We start from the raw sequence: 20305 nt of genomic DNA, 5'->3' as shown, positions 1-20305 counted from the left end.
ACAAAGGAGGTGGCTTACAAAACACCCGTTCGGCCTATACTTGAGTATTGCTCAACAGCGTGGGATCCGTACCAGATCGGGTTGACGGAGGAGATAGAGAAGATCCAAAGAAGAGCGGCACGTTTCGTCACAGGGTTATTTGGTAACCGTGATAGCGTTACGGAGATGTTTAGCAAACTCAAGTGGCAGACTCTGCAAGAGAGGCGCTCTGCATCGCGGTGTAGCTTGCTCGCCAGGTTTCGAGAGGGTGCGTTTCTGGATGAGGTATCGAATATATTGCTTCCCCCTACTTATACCTCCCGAGGAGACCACGAATGTAAAATTAGAGAGATTCGAGCGCGCACGGAGGCTTTCAGACAGTCGTTCTTCCCGCGAACCATACGCGACTGGAACAGAAAAGGGAGGTAATGACAGTGGCACGTAAAGTGCCCTCCGCCACACACCGTTGGGTGGCTTGCGGAGTATAAATGTAGATGTAGAATAGACGACCACTGGGTAACATGACATTCTCTTTTTTATTATTATTATTATTTCTGCACACCGCACGAGCTGGCACGTTGGGAAGACACTGGGATCGTATTATAGAGGGCGGCAGTTCAAATCCCATTCCAGCTATCCAGATATGGATTTCCCACGATTTCACTCAATAGCTTAGAGGAAAGTAGGGCAGAACCGGGTACTCTAATTTTCAACACTAATTGTGCATCTGTTTTTAGCGATATTTAAAAAATATTGAACACAACTTCGTTATACATTTACAAACAAATTTGCAAAGTATGAATACTTAAATCTGTATTTCAATACATTAAATCATGTCTCTTCTCAAACTATACGAAAACCTGATTTTAGGGTAAAACCAGATGTATGCTGAAATCAACGGCAAAAACACTAAATAACCGAATGAAATTAATTTTAGTTCTGAATTTGAGTAATTACGTTATGGTGTGACATTTCGCTAAAATATCATTAGAAAAACATAATTTTAATTTAGTTATTGTTTTCCTGCTTTACAAAAAAATAAGAAAATAATAACATTCAAATAATGTTTGAAGGACCTATCCGAGCACTCATTTCACACGCAGTAGTCACACACAAAACTGTCATCCTCTTCCTCTGGATTCGAACATGCTTCAGCCTTCCTTGGTTGCTGAATGAGCGTAGATCTCGTGGTACACGGGGCATCTCTGGCGGTCACGTTTCTCTGAGCACTGCTCGCCTGCGTGGCGATTTGGCATTCAACACCAACATTCATTGGTCTGCTTTAGCTATTTCTTTCGTAATTTTATATTATTCTGTGTACTCGGAAATCTGATTATTACTTATGTCATTATCTAAAATATCAGCTCTTAAGTGTATCTGAATTACTGCATATTAATTTTATCCTTTTTAACAATGTAAGGTTTGTCGTGTTTTAATTCATTGCATTTTATTACTATAACGACTTTTGCACCCTATAAGCCCACTACAGATTTTACTGATTGTATCCCTCTCTTTGTTTTACATCGCACAATTATCAGTGAAGAATATATGTACGCCTACAGTAGCGACATATGGCGAGCTTGCAACACAGACATTTCGTAGAATCTGTGCGGCTGTTACTTTTGAACAGTAGTGCTGCTGACAAGATGACTCTTGTGTATACTATTATTTATATAGTGTGACGATGCTGGCGCTGATTTGGTGTTCTGCTTTTGACGATGCCACTACGGCTCCAGTATATTAGGACATGTTTTTATGAAACAGCTGTGAGGACCGGGCGTGAGTCGTGCTTCGGTAGCTCAGTTGGTAGAGCACTTGACCGCGAAAGGCAAAGGTCCCGAGTTCGAGTCTCGGTCCGGCACGCAGTTTTAATCTGCCAGGAAGTTTCAGGTATCCCTTGTCATATTTAAAGCGCGTAACTTCCTCATGGAAATGAAATTAGCGTTTGGCGTCATTGGCCGGGAGGCCCCTTACGGAGCAGGTCCGGCCGCCTTGGTACAGGTCTTATTACATTCGATGCCACATTGGGCAACCTGCGCATCTGATGGGGATGAAATGATGATGAAGACTACGCAATACCCAGTCCCTGAGCGGAGAAAATCCCCGACCCAGCCCTGAATCGAACCCGGGCGCCTTAGGACGGCAGTCCGTCACGCTGACCATTCAGCTATCGGGGCGGACAACTTTCTCATGTACGTCAGTAATACTTTTCACCATGATCTTTGTTAGTGTTTTATGTTTAGACAGTGCCACATTTCGTTGCAGATCTGAAGATGGTCATTGCTCACGGAAACATGTAGTCCGGGGACTTACAAGTTTGTGACCACAGATGTGAAATATAAGAAATGTAGTCTACTGTTCCATTCGCGACCATGTCACAGCTTGTGAAATCGTATATCTCGTTGTTAAGGTCTTCTTCCGCGGAGGAAGAATCTGGAATGTTACCTTTATTAGGTGTAGAATTCTACTTTATGTTGTTTTCTATCGCAATATTTTTTGTTTTCTTTTCCTTTCTTATCCCCATTTAATCCAATTTAACTAGTCTTTTTGCTGTTGTAGTGCTACTTTCTTTTCGCTCCTTTCTGTTCTTTTTCTCTCTTTTCGTTTTCTTCTTCTTCTATGGCCAACTAATGTGGAGAGATGATTAATATCGCAGTTTTAGCTCTTCTGTGGTTCATCCGCTTTTCACCTCGTTCAAATTCATGAGGAAAAGGCACCAGTAAATTTGGAGAAAACAAGATTCCTTAGAAGTTGACGCCTGTGGTTGCGTAGTAGGTTCATCTAACAACGGCCATGGGTCTTTTGATGTTCTAGCAACTGCAACGTTTTCGTTTCTCACAGATTTCTGCAAAACGTCATGACTTCTTTGCTCACTACGAGGTGGTTTGTCAATTTCACACAATTAAACGTGGCATAGGCCTATCGGTGGTATCTGATGGGGAATAAAGGTGATCAGGAAAAATATTCCTTTTGAATGGATAGATTCCGCTCCTTTTAAACGCTTTAATGGCTGTTTTCAAAACAGCCGGTCTGATAAATGCATCTCTGAAAATTTGGTGAATTGTAACACTGCGTCAAGGATGTGCTAGTAGCCACTGTCTTATCTCTCACTCATAAAATTTGCTTAAAGGACTCATGAAGGATGTGTCCAACGGCTAAAGGCGAATAGTCGTGTTAGGAGGCCAATATAGTAGTATAACATTACTTTCTTGAGGCAAGTTGATAAAGTTTAAACTTTTGGCATAGAAACTATATAATCTAAAATCAACAATATTATATCTGTTTGAAATGGCTTAGAAAAATCTGTAAATTTTTTGTATCAGTATAAGACACTGTTTATATAGATCTATCTACTTTCATGATAGTTTGTGAATGAGCCAGGACTCGATTCATCCATCAGCCAATGTTTCTCTCTTTCCCACGGGGAAACACACATCGGAGGCATAAATGGACCTAGTGCACTCATTCACATCTGTACAGTTTTAAGAACTCCTCGTTTCGCAGACTCTAAAGCCCGACTTGTTTCTTAACTCAAAGAGCCAGGACCTCAGATGGTTTGATGGGAACTGTCGTAATTCCTGTTTAGTCAACATTGTAAATGTACGTTGCTGAAATGTTATGCTCTTTGTAGACTGACTCGAATAGATCACAAAACTTCCCCACAGTGTTACGACTCAAACCATTAGCACTTGCCAGTGACGTTTCCTCTGGGTTTCTCAGGAATAGTTGTGTATGTCTTTCCAGAAACCCATAGATCCAGTCCTTTCCTGCCATTGCTCTACCCTTATTAAATTTATGTTTAATGCCATTCTTTTCAGCAAGTTTGTAAGCTAGTATGCGGCGTTCAAACACGTTAGGCCAAACAACCTTTTCACCAAAAATAATACTTGGTTCACAATTATCATTTCTTGTTCATTAGAGAAAATTGTGCAGAACCAACCTAACTGCTTTTCAGCTGCTAAAGTAGGCATGGGTGGCTGCCGACGTGCTTCCTAGAACCTATCTTCCAAGGTTGACTGAGGAACATTAAAGGCTTGTGCAGCTCTCTTGTAAACCACTTCCCGTGGACAACTTCTTGTATCGTATCTGCCATATTATTTTGAGAGCAGCACTGTCGCCTCGTTTTCCGTTCCGTTGGTTCAAAATGGTCCAAATGGCTCTGAGCACTAAGGGACTTAACATCTTAGGTCATCAGTCCCCAGAGCATAGTGTAGCCCCATGGTGAAGAAGAACTGTAACAGTTCTTGCAACATCTGAAAGCAATCCACAAGAACATCCAGTTTACGATGGAAATAGAGAAGGATGGTTGCTTGCCGTTTTTGGACGTCTTTGTTACTAAGAGATTGGATCGGTCGAGTTGTCTTCATCCTGCACAAACTACCGGCGTCCTTAAAACGTTGGTGCACCACGCTCATGTTGTTTCTGATGCAGACAGCCTTAGAAAGGAGCTGGAACATTTAGAGTTCTCGTTCAGAGGTAATGGTTACTCTCCAAATCAGATGAGAATAGCGCTAAGAAGGAAGAAACGTGACCACCTACAAAATCAAGAAGATAAGGAGCTATTCAAGTCCAGGGTGTTCCTTCCATACGTCGGCAACCTTTCATCTAAAATAGGGAGGATTCTAAGGAAACATCAAGTTAATCTTCCGGCCACCGGCGAATATTAGTGCCATTCTCGGTTCAGTAAAGGAAGATCTGTGTCTGCGGAAGGCCGGGATCTATAAAATGCTTTGCCAGTGAGGCAAAGCTTACATCGGTCAGACGACACGCACAGTACATGAAAGGTGCGTTCAACACAAACGCCACACTCAACTTTCGCAGCCCAGTAAGTCGGCCGTAGCTGAGCACTGTGTCACCACAGGACACGCTATGGATTTTTCTGCCACGAAAATCTTGGTCCCAGCGAAAACTTTCTGGGATTCAGTAATTAAAGAATCTGTGGAGATACGCCCAGCGCAAAATATTATAAATCGTGATGGCGGTTTTCAACTGGACAAGGCCTGGGACCCTGTGATCTCTCTAATTTCCTCGGAGAGAAGACATTTTATTGATAACGACACGTCTGGCGACATCTGACGTCCATTTTTAGCGACGCGGGCACGCATTCCGACAGAGGGCGGACATGTAGTTTTCACCATTACGCATGCGCCTGCGCGCCACAGATAGAACTGTAGCTCCAAAGGGCGCGGATTTCGATAGAGGACCCTCCTGTGATGGAGGCCAATGCACATACGTTTTCGCACCAGTTTTTTGCTTTGAAGTTGACTCCGGGAACTTGTAGTCTCCAGTGACAGACGGACACTCACCCCGCTCGGTCACAACGGCCGGCATCAATACAGTTTGTGCACGTTTCATCTTAATAGACGAAGATTTTACTATCGAGATTGATTTTAAATGTTGGGGTAAAACCGGGCATTGCCTGAATTTACCACTCTTCACAATGCCCGGTTTTGCCATTTGGCGCCAGAAAAAGGAACAATGGTGTTTGTAAACCAAACACAAACAATGAGAGATCCGCCTCAACCTTAAATCGTGTGTTAAATAACACTAAATAAGGTGGCATGCTTACCGAAGTATAACAGGGTCATTTTCACAACACAGCTGAGCACAGTATTAAAGAAAGTCCTACCGATATCTTAGTCCCTCATATATGTGGTGTAGCGATCTTGTATCAAGTGTTTGGAGTCAACAGGCTCATTGTTTGGCCAAATATCGCTTAATTGTTTCAGGAGTGCATTGTGCGCCTTGTTTTTTCGCGTTTTTATGTAGGTTTTTTCCTTCCTTCTGCCATAGACAAGTCCACTACAAATAATTATTATCTTTTTTACATTGTGCTGTAGGAATATATATATATATATATATATATATATATATATATATATATATATATATATATGTATTGATAAAACTCTTTCAGATCCGTGTACTATTCTTGTCTTATGGCCATTTTCTGTTGAGAACTTGTATTTACGCCTTTTGTTCATATATAAGTCAAATTTTTATTTTTATATATTCTATTCGGTGCTTTAACCTTACATTATTTCCCTTGATTTGCTGTATAACGGAAAAGGCTGCAAAACCGTGGTTTGTTTATGGTGATGGGTGCTTGCGTTCCCCTCCTCTTCAAATTTCTCGCAGTTGAAATTGCCATACAAAAGCAAGGTGAATAGAGAGTTGGTCACATTTTACTCCTTTACTGCAGATCCACATGAAGATACTATTTATTATTGTAACGTCGAAAATAAAAGAAGAAAGACGATGCTACCATTTGAATGGCCTACTGCCTATAACATATCTATTCCTCCGCTGTTCGAAGGTGTCTACAGCTCATATTACAGGTGTGTACTCAGCTATGGGTGCAGGGCAGGGTGCAGCAGAGTTTGCAGGATCTCAGTTTGTTTGGTGATCAATCTTAATATCATTCCGTTAATGATCCGGTGGCAAAATTGTAACTGGATTATTAGCTTGAAATTTGTTTTACATAATAATTGTACTTATTTTCTTCCTTTTAAAAATCCCAATCCATAGTAAAAAATGGTCTTAAAAGGAACATATATAAGTCGGTGGGCTTAACGAGGAATAAATTTAGGGAACCATTTATTCCTCTTTGAATCCAACGGCACATTTTTGTATACATTCAACTTAATATAATTATACGTATGTCGACCTGAAATTTACTGTGTGTAGGGGTATGCAACCATCGTTGTTAACATAATTGACTGCATTTTAGAAAAACTGAGTAGTCGCAAACAAACAGGTGCTAATTGTTTTTTAGCGCATTTATTTCAAATGACGTATTTCGGCCTCTGCCCATCATCAGATTTCGTGGTGTAAATAATATAACAAATAAACAGTTATACATTTTTTAAAATAAAACACCACATGCTTATAAGAAACAGCAAAATATAACTAAATGTGCAAAATCAACAATACCCTTTCATAGCAAAATTAACTCTGACAGCTTGTTCCTTACTCATACATTCAAGAACCAGAAGTTGTTACATATAATTTAAACTTCGAGTATGGGTATGTGGGTCGTGAGAAGGACTGCGAGAAACTGCTCTACTTCAGTGTGCTCGCACTTGGTAGGGAAACCACGCAGTGCAAGGGGGCACTACCTTAGGCATTGCTGCTGTGCAAACGCCGAAATGTTTACTATAAATTAAAATAGTAACCAGTAATGACTAAACGTACATGTTGTGTGCCTACATGTAGCCATATTAAAAACACACATAGCAGCAGTACAAAATACAAGAAGAACATTACAAAATTGTAGAAAAAAATATTTTTGCTTGGAAATAAATAATGACTTGTCGAATATTACAAAAGGATTAGTTTAAATACAATAAGTCATGTCTTTCCTTTCCGCCTCCCTCCCCCCACAATGTACCAATGAGAAGTAGGTGATCCGTACCGCACAGTGGGGGTGGGGGGTTACAACAACACACAAAAGTTCGTCGCAACATGATTTAGGAATGCATAGAAGACGAAGAGACAAATACTAATTTTTATGTATTACGAAGCACATTCAGTGAGTGTAATGCAGCACACTTTTTCTGAAAGCAGTTTGGTTTTACTCATCAGAACAATACACCAATTTATGTGCCAGTCTTCTGGCTTCAAAACACCATTTTGAAACAAAACGTCCCTTCAATGCGACAACCTTACGCCACGTTACTGGGACGGCCTGCTTGTCCCGAATGCTGCCACTCTACCGATTGACCTCGAAGCCAACTTATTGCTGCGTCAGTAACCTCCAAAGCATCCACATACTGGTTCCCGCGGAGAGCATCCGTCATTGGGCCAAAGAGATGGAAGTCGGAAGGTGCGAGATCTGGGCTGCAGGTTGGATGAAAAAGAAAAGTGATATGCTCTCGTGTGCGCAGGCTTATGTGAGGCCTTGCCTTGTAATGGAAAATGAGAAGTGCTTTTGCACTTTTTTGGCGACGATCACGCTGATGTCGATCATTCAACTTCCTGAGGGTAGTACAATACACATCAGAGTTGGTCGCTGCACCATGAGGGACGACAGATTAACCCCTTCAGAAACCCAGAAGGCCGTCACCATGGTTTCATTGGCTGTGGGTGCGGCTCTGATATTTTTCTTACAAGGGAACCTCCCCATCGCACCCCCCTCAGATTTAGATATAAGTTGGCACAGTGGATAGGCCTTGAATAACTGAACACAGATCAATTGAGAAAACAGGAAGAAGTTGCGTGGAACTGTGAAAAAATAAGCAAAATATACAAACTGAGTACTTCATGGGAAGATATGCAATGTCAAGGTCGTGGTCTCGTGGTAACGTGAGCAGCTGCTGAACGAAAGGTCCTTCGTTCAAATCTTCCATGGACTGAGAAGTTTAATTTTTTGTTTTCAGTTTATGTGACAAACTCTTATGTTTTCATCACTTTTTTGGGAGTGATTATCACATCCACAAGAAAACATAAATCGGGCAAGGTAGAAGAATCTTTTTACCCATTCGCCAAGTGTAGAAGTTAGGTGGGTCGACAACATATTCCTGTCATGTGACGCACATGCCGTCACCAGTGTCGTATAGAATATATCAGATGTGTTTTCCTGTGGAGGAATCGGTTGACCTATGACCTTGCGATCAAATGTTTTCGGTTCCCATTGGAGAGGCACGTCCTTTCGTCTACTAATCGCACGGTTTTGCGATGCGGTCGCAAAACACAGACACTAAACTTATTACAGTGAACAGAGACGCCAATGAACGAACGGACATATAATAACTATGCAGAAATAAAGAAAGTAAAATTTTCACTCGAGGGAAGACTTGAACCAAGGAACTCTCGTTCGGCAGCTGCTCACGCTACCACGGGACCACGGCGCTCCTGAGCTCATGATGTCCATGATGTTGCCTATCTTACACATGGACTAGTCAGTTTGTATATTTTGCTTATTTTTCCACAGTTCCACACAACTTCTTCCTGTTTTCTCAATTGATCTGTGTTCAGTTTATCAAGGCCTATCCACCATGCTAACTTATAACTAAATCTGAGGCGGGTGCGATGGGGAGGTTCCCTTGTTAGGAGGAGAGTTTATGTGGCGCCACTCCATGGATTGTCGTTTTGTTTCCCATTCTAAATGATGAACTGATGTTTCATTGTGTATGACCATGCTCGACAAAAAATTGGCACGCTCAGCCTCGCAAAGCGCAAGCAGTTCCTCACAGGTGGTCCTTCGTTGCTCTTCGTGGTCTTCTTTTAGGTGGCGAGGAACACATTGGGCACACACATTTGAGAACCCGAGAAGGTGGACGAGTCTGTCAGCACTGCTAATAGATATCCATTTGAGCTGTGACGTGTTCGATTCTGATTCGTCCATCACCACAAATGAGTGTGTCCGCACGTTCCAACGTTGTAGGAGTTACAGCTGTGTGCCACGGGCCGACAGTGTGTCCGTATGTTCCAACATTGTAGGAGTTACAGCTGTGTGCCACGGGCCAGCAGTGTGTCCACACGTTCCAACATTGTAGGAGTTACAGCTGTGTGCCACGGGCCAGCAGTGTGTCCGCACGTTCCAACATTGTAGGAGTTACAGCTGTGTGCCACGGGCCAGCAGTGTGTCCGCACGTTCCAACATTGTAGGAGTTACAGCTGTGTGCCACGGGCCAGCAGTGTGTCCGCACGTTCCAACATTGTAGGAGCTACAGCTGTGTGCCACGGGCCGGCAGTGTGTCCGTACGTTCCAACATTGTAGGAGTTACAGCTGTGTGCCACGGGCCGGCAGTGTGTCCGCACGTTCCAACATTGTAGGAGTTACAGCTGTGTGCCACGGGCCAGCAGTGTGTCCGCACGTTCCAACATTGTAGGAGTTACAGCTGTGTGCCACGGGCCAGCAGTGTGTCCACACGTTCCAACATTGTAGGAGTTACAGCTGTGTGCCACGGGCCAGCAGTGTGTCCGCACATTCCAACATTGTAGGACTTACAGCTGTGTGCCACGGGCCAGCAGTGTGTCCGCACATTCCAACATTGTAGGAGTTACAGCTGTGTGCCACGGGCCGGCAGTGTGTCCGTACGTTCCAACATTGTAGGAGTTACAGCTGTGTGCCACGGGCCGGCAGTGTGTCCACACGTTCCTACATTGTAGGAGTTACAGCTGTGTGCCACGGGCCGGCAGTGTGTCCGCACGTTCCAACATTGTAGGAGTTACAGCTGTGTGCCACGGGCCGGCAGTGTGTCCGCACGTTCCAACATTGTAGGAGTTACAGCTGTGTGCCACGGGCCAGCAATGTGTCCGCACGTTCCAACATTGTAGGAGTTACAGCTGTGTGCCACGGGCCAGCAGTGTGTCCGCACGTTCCAACATTGTAGGAGTTACAGCTGTGTGCCACGGGCCAGCAGTGTGTCCGCACGTTCCAACATTGTAGGAGCTACAGCTGTGTGCCACGGGCCGGCAGTGTGTCCGTACGTTCCAACATTGTAGGAGTTACAGCTGTGTGCCACGGGCCAGCCGTGTGTCCGCACATTCCAACATTGTAGGAGTTACAGCTGTGTGCCACGGGCCAGCAGTGTGTCCGCACGTTCCAACATTGTAGGAGCTACAGCTGTGTGCCACGGGCCGGCAGTGTGTCCGTACGTTCCAACATTGTAGGAGTTACAGCTGTGTGCCACGGGCCGGCAGTGTGTCCGCACGTTCCAACATTGTAGGAGTTACAGCTGTGTGCCACGGGCCAGCAGTGTGTCCGCACGTTCCAACATTGTAGGAGTTACAGCTGTGTGCCACGGGCCAGCAGTGTGTCCGCACGTTCCAACATTGTAGGAGTTACAGCTGTGTGCCACGGGCCAGCAGTGTGTCCGCACGTTCCAACATTGTAGGAGCTACAGCTGTGTGCCACGGGCCGGCAGTGTGTCCGTACGTTCCAACATTGTAGGAGTTACAGCTGTGTGCCACGGGCCGGCAGTGTGTCCGCACGTTCCAACATTGTAGGAGTTACAGCTGTGTGCCACGGGCCAGCAGTGTGTCCGCACGTTCCAACATTGTAGGAGTTACAGCTGTGTGCCACGGGCCAGCAGTGTGTCCACACGTTCCAACATTGTAGGAGTTACAGCTGTGTGCCACGGGCCAGCAGTGTGTCCGCACATTCCAACATTGTAGGACTTACAGCTGTGTGCCACGGGCCAGCAGTGTGTCCGCACATTCCAACATTGTAGGAGTTACAGCTGTGTGCCACGGGCCGGCAGTGTGTCCGTACGTTCCAACATTGTAGGAGTTACAGCTGTGTGCCACGGGCCGGCAGTGTGTCCGCACGTTCCAACATTGTAGGAGTTACAGCTGTGTGCCACGGGCCAGCAGTGTGTCCGCACGTTCCAACATTGTAGGAGTTACAGCTGTGTGCCACGGGCCAGCAGTGTGTCCGCACATTCCAACATTGTAGGAGTTACAGCTGTGTGCCACGGGCCGGCAGTGTGTCCGTACGTTCCAACATTGTAGGAGTTACAGCTGTGTGCCACGGGCCGGCAGTGTGTCCGCACGTTCCAACATTGTAGGAGTTACAGCTGTGTGCCACGGGCCAGCAGTGTGTCCGCACGTTCCAACATTGTAGGAGTTACAGCTGTGTGCCACGGGCCGGCAGTGTGTCCGTACGTTCCAACATTGTAGGAGTTACAGCTGTGTGCCACGGGCCGGCAGTGTGTCCGCACGTTCCAACATTGTAGGAGTTACAGCTGTGTGCCACGGGCCAGCAGTGTGTCCGCACGTTCCAACATTGTAGGAGTTACAGCTGTGTGCCACGGGCCAGCCGTGTGTCTGCACGTTCCAACATTGTAGGAGTTACAGCTGTGTGCCACGGGCCGGCAGTGTGTCCGTACGTTCCAACATTGTAGGAGTTACAGCTGTGTGCCACGGGCCGGCAGTGTGTCCGCACGTTCCAACATTGTAGGAGTTACAGCTGTGTGCCACGGGCCAGCAGTGTGTCCGCACGTTCCAACATTGTAGGAGTTACAGCTGTGTGCCACGGGCCAGCAGTGTGTCCGCACATTCCAACATTGTAGGACTTACAGCTGTGTGCCACGGGCCAGCAGTGTGTCCGCACATTCCAACATTGTAGGAGTTACAGCTGTGTGCCACGGGCCAGCAGTGTGTCCGCACGTTCCAACATTGTAGGAGTTACAGCTGTGTGCCACGGGCCAGCAGTGTGTCCACACGTTCCAACATTGTAGGAGTTACAGCTGTGTGCCACGGGCCAGCAGTGTGTCCGTACATTCCAACATTGTAGGACTTACAGCTGTGTGCCACGGGCCAGCAGTGTGTCCGCACATTCCAACATTGTAGGAGTTACAGCTGTGTGCCACGGGCCGGCAGTGTGTCCGTACATTCCAACATTGTAGGAGTTACAGCTGTGTGCCACGGGCCAGCAGTGTGTCCGCACATTCCAACATTGTAGGAGTTACAGCTGTGTGCCACGGGCCGGCAGTGTGTCCGTACATTCCAACATTGTAGGAGTTACAGCTGTGTGCCACGGGCCGGCAGTGTGTCCACACGTTCCTACATTGTAGGAGTTACAGCTGTGTGCCACGGGCCAGCAGTGTGTCCGCACGTTCCAACATTGTGGGAGTTACAGCTGTGTGCCACGGGCCGGCTGTGTGTCCGTACGTTCCAACATTGTAGGAGTTACAGCTGTGTGCCACGGGCCGGCAGTGTGTCCGTACGTTCCAACATTGTAGGAGTTACAGCTGTGTGCCACGGGCCGGCAGTGTGTCCGCACGTTCCAACATTGTAGGAGTTACAGCTGTGTGCCACGGGCCAGCAGTGTGTCCGCACGTTCCAACATTGTAGGAGTTACAGCTGTGTGCCACGGGCCAGCCGTGTGTCCGCACGTTCCAACATTGTAGGAGTTACAGCTGTGTGCCACGGGCCGGCAGTGTGTCCGTACGTTCCAACATTGTAGGAGTTACAGCTGTGTGCCACGGGCCGGCAGTGTGTCCGCACGTTCCAACATTGTAGGAGTTACAGCTGTGTGCCACGGGCCAGCAGTGTGTCCGCACGTTCCAACATTGTAGGAGTTACAGCTGTGTGCCACGGGCCAGCAGTGTGTCCGCACATTCCAACATTGTAGGACTTACAGCTGTGTGCCACGGGCCAGCAGTGTGTCCGCACATTCCAACATTGTAGGAGTTACAGCTGTGTGCCACGGGCCAGCAGTGTGTCCGCACGTTCCAACATTGTAGGAGTTACAGCTGTGTGCCACGGGCCAGCAGTGTGTCCACACGTTCCAACATTGTAGGAGTTACAGCTGTGTGCCACGGGCCAGCAGTGTGTCCGTACATTCCAACATTGTAGGACTTACAGCTGTGTGCCACGGGCCAGCAGTGTGTCCGCACATTCCAACATTGTAGGAGTTACAGCTGTGTGCCACGGGCCGGCAGTGTGTCCGTACATTCCAACATTGTAGGAGTTACAGCTGTGTGCCACGGGCCAGCAGTGTGTCCGCACATTCCAACATTGTAGGAGTTACAGCTGTGTGCCACGGGCCGGCAGTGTGTCCGTACATTCCAACATTGTAGGAGTTACAGCTGTGTGCCACGGGCCGGCAGTGTGTCCACACGTTCCTACATTGTAGGAGTTACAGCTGTGTGCCACGGGCCAGCAGTGTGTCCGCACGTTCCAACATTGTGGGAGTTACAGCTGTGTGCCACGGGCCGGCTGTGTGTCCGTACGTTCCAACATTGTAGGAGTTACAGCTGTGTGCCACGGGCCGGCAGTGTGTCCGTACGTTCCAACATTGTAGGAGTTACAGCTGTGTGCCACGGGCCGGCAGTGTGTCCGCACATTCCAACATTGTAGGAGTTACAGCTGTGTGCCACGGGCCGGCAGTGTGTCCGCACGTTCCAACATTGTAGGAGTTACAGCTTTGTGCCACGGGCCAGCAGTGTGTCCGCACGTTCCAACATTGTAGGAGTTACAGCTGTGTGCCACGGGCCAGCAGTGTGTCCGCACGTTCCAACATTGTAGGAGTTACAGCTGTGTGCCACGGGCCAGCATTGTGTCCGCACGTTCCAACATCGTAGGAGTTACAGCTGTGTGCCACGGGCCAGCAGTGTGTCCGTACGTTCCAACATTGTAGGAGTTACAGCTTTGTGCCACGGGCCAGCAGTGTGTCCGCACGTTCCAACATTGTAGGAGTTACAGCTTTGTGCCACGGGCCAGCATTGTGTCCGCACGTTCCAACATTGTAGGAGTTACAGCTGTGTGCCACGGGCCGGCAGTGTGTCCGCACGTTCCAACATTGTAGGAGTTACAGCTTTGTGCCACGGGCCAGCAGTGTGTCCGCACGTTCCAACATTGTAGGAGTTACAGCTGTGTGCCACGGGCCAGCAGTGTGTCCGCACGTTCCAACATTGTAGGAGTTACAGCTGTGTGCCACGGGCCAGCAGTGTGTCCGCACGTTCCAACATTGTAGGAGTTACAGCTTTGTGCCACGGGCCAGCAGTGTGTCCGCACGTTCCAACATTGTAGGAGTTACAGCTGTGTGCCACGGGCCAGCAGTGTGTCCGCACGTTCCAACATTGTAGGAGTTACAGCTGTGTGCCACGGGCCGGCACTTGGGAGATCAGACAGGTTTGCGAGACCTCTTTGATGACAGACGCCACGCCCAACGTCTCACTGTACTTTTGTTCACTGCCAGGTTTCCGTCAGCGCCTTTGAATATCTACGATTAACTGGTTTTCCGCCAAGAAAACTCAATGAAATCTCTGTTCTTGGACCCAACCTGTATTGTAGACGACATTTTTAAGGCTGCGTACAGCGCTGCTACCTGTCGGAACTTCGTGAAACTATAGGGTCTGACTTCCGTCAAACAAGTGGGCAAGCTGCGGAAGTTCGCGGATCGTGAAGAAAAGAATCTCTCATTGCTCTAACACTGCTAAACAGCACGTAAAAATCGACTGTTCTCAACAGCAAATGTATTTACATACCTCTTCCGCGATAACTCACAACAAATTCCGCATTTTCTCAACCAAAATTGACCAAGAAAGAAAGTGTTGCATTACTTATTGATCTTCTTTCATAGACTTTTTAACTTGCAGTACTATGCACGGATAGTCTGATAATCCGCAAACAGGCTGATCCACTAACTGAGAATGCTGTATACGAGGATCACTCCAAAAGAAATGCACACTATTTTTTAATCCATCTTTTATTCTACATGTTTGAAAGTCTTACAGTTTGTAGATACATCCTTTAGGAACTCTATTTTCATTTCTCCACGTAATTTCCATCCCTCTCAACTGCCTTACGCCATCTTGGAACCAGCGCCTGTATATCCGCATGGTAAAATTCTGGACGAACCTGTTGGAACCATTGTTTGACAGCGTGCACAAGGGAATCATCATCGTCAAACCGTGTTCCACGAAGAGAGACTTTAAGTTTCCCAAAGAGTTGATGGTCACATGGAGCCAGGCCAGGACTGTAAGGCGGGTGTTTCAGTGTTGTCCACCCAAGTTTTGTGATCGCTTCCATGGTTTTTTGGTAGACATGTGGCCGTGCATTGTCGTGCAACAGCAAACCATCCTGCTTTTGCCGATATGGTCGAACACGATTCAGTCGAGCTTGAAGTTTCTTCAGTGTCGTCACATATGCATCAAAATTTATGGTGGTTCATCTACATCTACATCTACATTGATACTCCGCAAGCCACCCAACGGTGTGTGGCGGAGGGCACTTTACGTGCCACTGTCATTACCTCCCTTTCCTGTTCCAGTCGCGTATGGTTCGGGGGAAGAACGACTGTCTGAAAGCCTCCGTGCGCGCTCTAATCTCTCTAATTTTACATTCGTGATCTCCTCGGGAGGTATAAGTAGGGGGAAGCAATATATTCGATACCTCATCCAGAAACGCACCCTCTCGAAACCTGGACAGCAAGCTACACCGCGATGCAGAGCGCCTCTCTTGCAGAGTCTGCCACTTGAGTTTATTAAACATCTCCGTAACGCTATCACGGTTACCAAATAACCCGGTGACGAAACGCGCCGCTCTTCTTTGGATCTTTTCTATCTCCTCCGTCAACCCGACCTGGTACGGATCCCACACTGATGAGCAATACTCAAGTATAGGTCGAACGAGTGTTTTGTAAGCCACCTCCTTTGTTGATGGACTACATTTTCTAAGCACTCTCCCAATGAATCTCAACCTGGTACCCGCCTTACCAACAATTAATTTTATATGATCATTCCACTTCAAATCGTTCCGTACGCATACTCCCAGATATTTTACAGAAGTAACTGCTACCAGTGTTTGTTCCGCTATCATATAATCATACAATAAAGGATCCTTCTTTCTATGTATTCGCAATACATTACATTTGTCTATGTTAAGGGTCAGTTGCCACTCCCTGCACCAAGTGCCTATCCGCTGCAGATCTTCCTGTATTTCGCTACAATTTTCTAATGCAGCAACTTCTCTGTATACTACAGCATCATCCGCGAAAAGCCGCATGGAACTTCCGACACTATCTACTAAGTCATTTATATATATTGTGAAAAGCAATGGTCCCATAACACTCCCCTGTGGCACGCCAGAGGTTACTTTAACGTCTGTAGACGTCTCTCCATTGATAACAACATGCTGTGCTCTGTTTGCTAAAAACTCTTCAATCCAGCCACACAGCTGGTCTGATATTCCGTAGGCTCTTACTTTGTTTATCAGGCGACAGTGCGGAACTGTATCGAACGCCTTCCGGAAGTCAAGAAAAATAGCATCTACCTGGGAGCCTGTATCTAATATTTTCTGGGTCTCATGAACAAATAAGGCGAGTTGGGTCTCACACGATCGCTGTTTCCGTAATCCATGTTGATTCCTACATAGTAGATTCTGGGTTTCCAGAAATGACATGATACGCGAGCAAAAAACATGTTCTAAAATTCTACAAGAGATCGACGTAAGAGATATAGGTCTATAGTTTTGCGCATCTGCTCGACGACCCTTCTTGAAGACTGGGACTATCTGTGCTCTTTTCCAATCATTTGGAACCATCCGTTCCTCTAGAGACTTGCGGTACACGGCTGTTAGAAGGGGGGCAAGTTCTTTCGCGTACTCTGTGTAGAATCGAATTGGTATCCCGTCAGGTCCAGTGGACTTTCCTCTATTGAGTGATTCCAGTTGCTTTTCTATTCCTTGGACACGTATTTCGATGTCAGCCATTTTTTCGTTTGTGCGAGGATTTAGAGAAGGAACTGCAGTGCGGTCTTCCTCTGTGAAACAGCTTTGGAAAAAGGTGATTAGTATTTCAGCTTTACGCGTGTCATCCTCTGTTTCAGTGCCATCATCATCCCGTAGTGTCTGGATATGCTGTTTCGAGCCACTTACTGATTTAACGTAAGACCAGAACTTCCTAGGATTTTCTGTCAAGTCGGTACATAGAATTTTACTTTCGAATTCAATGAACGCTTCACGCATAGCCCTCCTTACGCTAACTTTGACATCGTTTAGCTTCTGTTTGTCTGAGAGGTTTTGGCTGCGTTTAAACTTGGAGTGGAGCTCTCTTTGCTTTCGCAGTAGTTTCCTAACTTTGTTGTTGTACCACGGTGGGTTTTTCCCGTCCCTCACAGTTTTACTCGGCACGTACCTGTCTAAGACGCATTTTACGATTGCCTTGAACTTTTTCCATAAACACACAACATTGTCAGTGTCGGAACAGAAATTTTCGTTTTGATCTGTTAGGTAGTCTGAAATCTGCCTTCTATTACTCTTGCTAAACAGATAAACCTTCCTCCCTTTTTTTATATTCCTATTAACTTCCATATTCAGGGATGCTGCAACGGCCTTATGATCACTGATTCCCTGTTCTGTACATACAGAGTCGAAAAGTTCGGGTCTGTTTGTTATCAGTAGGTCGAAGATGTTATCTCCACGAGTCGGTTCTCTGTTTAATTGCTCGAGGTAATTTTCGGATAGTGCACTCAGTATAATGTCACTCGATGCTCTGTCCCTACCACCCGTCCTAAACATCTGAGTGTCCCAGTCTATATCTGGTAAATTGAAATCTCCACCTAAGACTATAACATGCTGAGAAAATTTATGTGAAATGTATTCCAAATTTTCTCTCAGTTGTTCTGCCACTAATGCTGCTGAGTCGGGAGGTCGGTAAAAGGAGCCAATTATTAACCTAGTTCGGTTGTTTAGTGTAACCTCCACCCATAATAATTCACAGGAACTATCCCCTTCTACTTCACTACAGGATAAACTACTACTAACAGCGACGAACACTCCACCACCGGTTGCATGCAATCTATCCTTTCTAAACACCGTCTGTACCTTTGTAAAAATTTCGGCAGAATTTATCTCTGGCTTAAGCCAGCTTTCTGTACCTATAACGATTTCAGCTTCGGTGCTTTCTATCAGCGCTTGAAGTTCCGGTACTTTACCAACGCAGCTTCGACAGTTGACAATTACAATACCGATTGCTGCTTGGTCCCCGCATGTCCTGACTTTGCCCCACACCCGTTGAGGCTGTTGCCCTTTCTGTACTTGCCCAAGGCCATCTAACCTAAAAAACCGCCCAGCCCACGCCACACAACCCCTGCTACCCGTGTAGCCGCTTGTTGCGTGTAGTGGACTCCTGACCTATCCAGCGGAACCCGAAACCCCACCACCCTATGGCGCAAGTCGAGGAATCTGCAGCCCACACGGTCGCAGAACTGTCTCAGCCTCTGATTCAGACCCTCCACTCGGCTCTGTACCAAAGGTCCGCAGTCAGTCCTGTCGACGATGCTGCAGATGGTGAGCTCTGCTTTCATCCCGCTAGCGAGACTGGCAGTCTTCACCAAATCAGATAGCCGCCGGAAGCCAGAGAGGATTTCCTCCGATCCATAGCGACACACATCATTGGTGCCGACATGAGCGACCACCTGCAGATGGGTGCACCCTGTACCCTCCATGGCATCCGGAAGGACCCTTTCCACATCTGGAATGACTCCCCCCGGTATGCACACGGAGTGCACATTGGTTTTCTTCCCCTCTCTTGCTGCCATTTCCCTAAGGGGCCCCATTACGCGCCTGACGTTGGAGCTCCCAACTACCAGTAAGCCCACCCTCTGCAACTGCCCGGATCTTGCAGACTGTGGTTCCACTTGGCAAGCTGTTTACAAGCAATGGTCCTTCGGAATGCGATCGACAGCAGCATGTCCATACACCTTTTTCAACCTCTTGTGGAGGTTTACTATTGTCTTGTTTTCACAGAACAGGATTTGTACGACAGCACGTTGCTTCTGACGAACGTCAAGTGTAGCAGCCATCTTGAAGACATCCTGTCACTCACGGGAACAGGTTGAACTAAGTTTGAAAACAAGCGGGAAGGATGTATCTACACACTATAAAACTTTCACATATGTAGAATGAAAACTGTAATTTTGCAAAAATAGTGTAACCTCCCAACAGAAAAATAAATATATTATATATCATTCAGATTTAGTGCAACCTCTCCACAGTAAAAAATATAATTATTTATAATTCACATTCAGCGTAACCTCCCAATAAATGTATTCCATAACCTACCAATAATACAATGTGACTAATCTCTCAATAAAATTGTGGCTCACATATAACCTTTCAATAATAAACTGTGAATTTAAACTGGTAAATTTGGACGTCAGCAGTGCTGCGTCATGGCCCTGAAAGAACATACTGAATAAATTGAAAATTCTTACCTCAATAAGGTCGCCGGATAACGCGTATATATCTGCTCCTATAAGAAATTTTTCTAGCGCAGCCCAGTGCAATGCTGGCCGATAGATTTTTCATGTATAAAAGAAACAACAGATTTTTCTTTACAATAATCGGGATGACCATGGATTGGAGAAATTAGTAAATTCTTTAAATTGAGATGAATGATTGTGAAAAGTTAATTTTCATAAGAAAGACTATTACTAAGAAATTATTTTAAAAAATATTTACATGGGACTTCATATATCAATAGTACATATGCGCAAGGCTGCTTTTACCTTATACTACAACGCTCAGGCACCGCCATCGCTCCCACGACCGGCTCAGCCTACTTCATACACACGACTGCTCGCTCCTACTTACTGCTACAGACACTGCTCTTACTGCATACAGCACTGCTCTCTGGTCTGAGATTCTCTTATAGCTTACATATCGCAGGCAGCGCGTGAGCAATCCATCGAGATTACATCTGCTCGAGTGCGCTAGCAACAAATTCCTTAATCATGCACCTCTTACAATAGTCTGCATTTCTTTTGGAGTGACCCTCCTATAATTTTACGAATAGTATGTTTATATATAAAGATAAAAATTGAGTACTTCCAGTTCGACGCACTCGTTTTGGAGTGTGGGAACACGGTGAGGG

This window comes from Schistocerca serialis, chromosome 6, assembly GCF_023864345.2.
Source record: "Schistocerca serialis cubense isolate TAMUIC-IGC-003099 chromosome 6, iqSchSeri2.2, whole genome shotgun sequence".
NCBI classification, from domain to species: Eukaryota; Metazoa; Arthropoda; class Insecta; order Orthoptera; family Acrididae; genus Schistocerca; species Schistocerca serialis.
The sequence above is the reverse complement of the archived record's forward strand: the minus strand, read 5'-3'. Positions refer to the sequence as shown.